The sequence below is a fragment of the Frankliniella occidentalis genome, unplaced genomic scaffold, assembly GCF_000697945.3.
Source record: "Frankliniella occidentalis isolate FOCC.00 unplaced genomic scaffold, Focc_3.1 Scaffold900, whole genome shotgun sequence".
NCBI classification, from domain to species: Eukaryota; Metazoa; Arthropoda; class Insecta; order Thysanoptera; family Thripidae; genus Frankliniella; species Frankliniella occidentalis.
This window is the reverse complement of record NW_026268006.1, coordinates 13359-16435: the sequence shown is the minus strand read 5'-3', so window position 1 is coordinate 16435 and position 3077 is coordinate 13359. Positions and strand designations below refer to the sequence as shown.

Here is a 3077-nt window from a genome sequence, read left to right as displayed (position 1 = left end):
TTTCCCCCACTACTCAGTTTCCTGTGGACTGATTGGTGAGAACTGAGTAGTGGGGGAAAAGAGCCACGGAATCCGCCTTTCGCACTTCACTATTCTTTCGCTGGGAAGACTAGAGAGATCCTCTGGACGGGCTGTGGTAAGGCGAGGCGAGGGAGGCGAGGGGCGAGAGAGCGAGTGGGCCGGCGGGAAAATCAAATCCTGCGGTATTGGGCGTTTTCAGCACCTGCCAAAACCTGAGGGATGAATTTCAGGCGCGATATTGTAACGGAAAGTACCACAGAAGTGTCGATAAAGTACTCGATCGCCCCCTCTCTCCCTTGCCCCCTGCCCCCCTCCATCGCCTCGTCCCCTCCCTCCCTCGATCGTCCGATGGCGAATCTCTTGGGGGGTTATTTTTCCCCACAGGGGTGATCCAGCGTTGAGGTTCCCGCGCCGCGCCACCCCGAGCCCGAGTGTCTCCTCCGGTGTGATTGCGCCAGAACAGGTAATGTAGGTAAGAGCATCGCGGTGCAGAGGCCGGCGCGCACCCGGCGACGGCGGCGTCAGCACTCCCGCACAAAAGAGATAAGATAAGGAGGAATCACAAAGCAGCTGCACGCTGCCGCTTGTGACTCACCCGGCCAGTCCTGTCCCGACCTGTCTCTTCTTGCACCCCCCCCCCCCCAATCCGCACCGATCTGTTCAATGTCAATGTGGGGCGGTCTACGAGCGGGAGCCGGCTCGTCAGCGCTCTGCAAGTGCGTCCGCGTTGAGCGCGGCGCCGCGGCGCCAGCCCGCGAGCCCGGCCCGGCCCCGCGCCACGCCCCCGCCCGCGGCGCCCGCACTCGCCGCTCTCACGGTGCATGCTCGCCGGTTTACGATCGGCTGCTGCTCGCTTGCACTTCAACGACGCGCATGATGAGGCTGTGACTCACCCGCGGGGCCATCGGGGCCGGCGGGCGGGCGGGGCGCGGGGGGCCACTGATGTGTCAACGGCGACCGCGGCGCAGGTCGGGGCGCGGGCGCGGCGCTACACCGCCAGGACACGAAGGTGGATCGTCCGAGACAGGAGTCTTTGTTTGCGGCCGCGGTCTGCCGTACTCGCGGTGCTCGCCCCTGACCCTCGAGCTGATCGCTCGCCTCGCCGGTCGTCGTGGGAGAGGGCGGGCCTGTTCTGCGCGGCACGGTCGCGCCCATTGCAGGGAATCAAGTACCCGCACTCCTGGCGCGGCGCGGCGTCGCGGCAAAGCGTGGCGCCAATGCAAAAGGCGCAGCGGGGCGGGCGGGACGAGGGAGGAGGCCACACCCTCCGCGCAAGAGAGGACGAGGAAAGGAGAGGGTACTGCGAGCCACCCCCGGGAGCACGGTGCCTTTGAGCAGAGCGGTTAAAAATATTGAGAGTACTGGTCGCAAAAACAACTTGTTCGGCGTACTCCCAAGGGATGGGGAAGCTACACCGAGACTCAATATTGATCGAAAACGTTCACAGTTAAAATATATTCCCGTTCAAAAATCACCCTTTCTCGTGTGTCGATGTGTCGGCTATCCCCTCAGTTCCTCTTTCCGCCACCCGTAGCGCTGGATGTACGATTTCGCCGCCATTTGCCTTCTGCTCTTGTTTACGTCGTTGCGTAGGCACAGCTGGCCGATTACCCACTTGAGATTAACATTTTCACCTCTGGAATAACTCATATCGATTTAAAACCCATTGCAAGATGACGCTGTGAATGTTTTATTTTAATGTTAAGTGACGTTTTGGTCTGTCGATGTACTATTTTGACGCTCCGAGCATGTTTTGTGACGGGAGTAACCTGATCTGTCTGTCTGTTACCGATCGACAGCGAACTGAATATTAACATTTACACCTTAAATAGTCCTACCTGCGGTTGAAAATTGAATCGGTGGTCTTCTCTAGACCATAAGGAATAACTGGTGTGTGTATTTTTCGTTGGTCGACCTATTATTTGGGCGCTGTGCTCTGCACTCTGGATAGGTGACATGGCCTGGCTGTCTCACCAGGACACACTTTTTTGGTATTTACTTCAACGTTAATGTAAAGTGTATCAAATTACTCAGTGCTGTATGAAGAAAACCAGGCACTTAATCTTTTTTGAAAAGATTTCAGCCTCCTACATGACCTGAAGATAAAGTTATGATAAAGTGTATACTTTGCGTTGAACATTGTATTCCTCATTCCTCGCAATCTTTGAGGGCTTGTTTTCCTACCAATTAAAAATACCTGGGTTGATTTATAGTGCGTTTTAATTTAAAACAAATAAGCAAATAACTAGCCTACCTATTAGAAACAAGATTGCTTATCCCAAACCAAAGTGAAAACAAATATAAAATAAAGCAACTTTTAGTAATTTATATTTTGGTTGCACCTTTGACCTTTGTAAGTAATTTGAATCATTCAGACAATCTTAAGCAAAATGTGAGTTGGGGTCATGTATAGACACAAACACAAAGTAAAGGAAACATTTTGAGTTTTAAAGTTGAATATCCATGATCTGCGCAGTGAGGAAAGAATACTTCTCGAGCATTTAAAATTTGGTCATTACGGAAGTGACTATAAGATCAAGACATGTAAAATGCATGCTCATATCAGATGGTGAATTTATCTGTGTCTTCGAACAAGAGGTGAAGATTTTGTATCAGCTTATATTAACCAGTTAAAAAAAAATTTCTACCCTTCCAAAACAAAGCATAACTTTCCAATACACTAATTTTTTCAAAAAATCCACTTTTACTTTTTTTTCAGAAAAATATATCAAATTCATTTTAGTTTTAATTGAACTTAAACTAAATCATTTTTTTTCACTGAGTTAAAAAAAAAAGTGTCCGCTTATGTATAGTGTTCCACATCACAAGATTGCACCCTGACTGCATGCGGCGAAAGATCGGGCAAAGCAATTATTCTCACGCGTTCCCCACCAATCCCCTTCCTTTTTAGTGGATGATATTAGGTTTCTATACTTTTACGGATAGAAAAACCCAAGCTTGACCGTTCTCCAATTTCAAACTCCCCGCGCTGGGGTCGCGCGTGACACTAGCGCTGCACGGCGATCGGTGGAACTCAGGGGATAGCCAAGACATCG

At 50.7% G+C, this 3077-nt stretch overlaps 1 protein-coding gene across 4 annotated transcripts in view; it reads right to left on the bottom strand.

The window, feature by feature from the left end:
- Positions 1 to 3077, bottom strand: part of LOC113205376 (uncharacterized) — a 9082-nt gene that overhangs the window by 4986 nt on the left and 1019 nt on the right. The gene's annotated exons all lie outside the window — the stretch shown is intronic.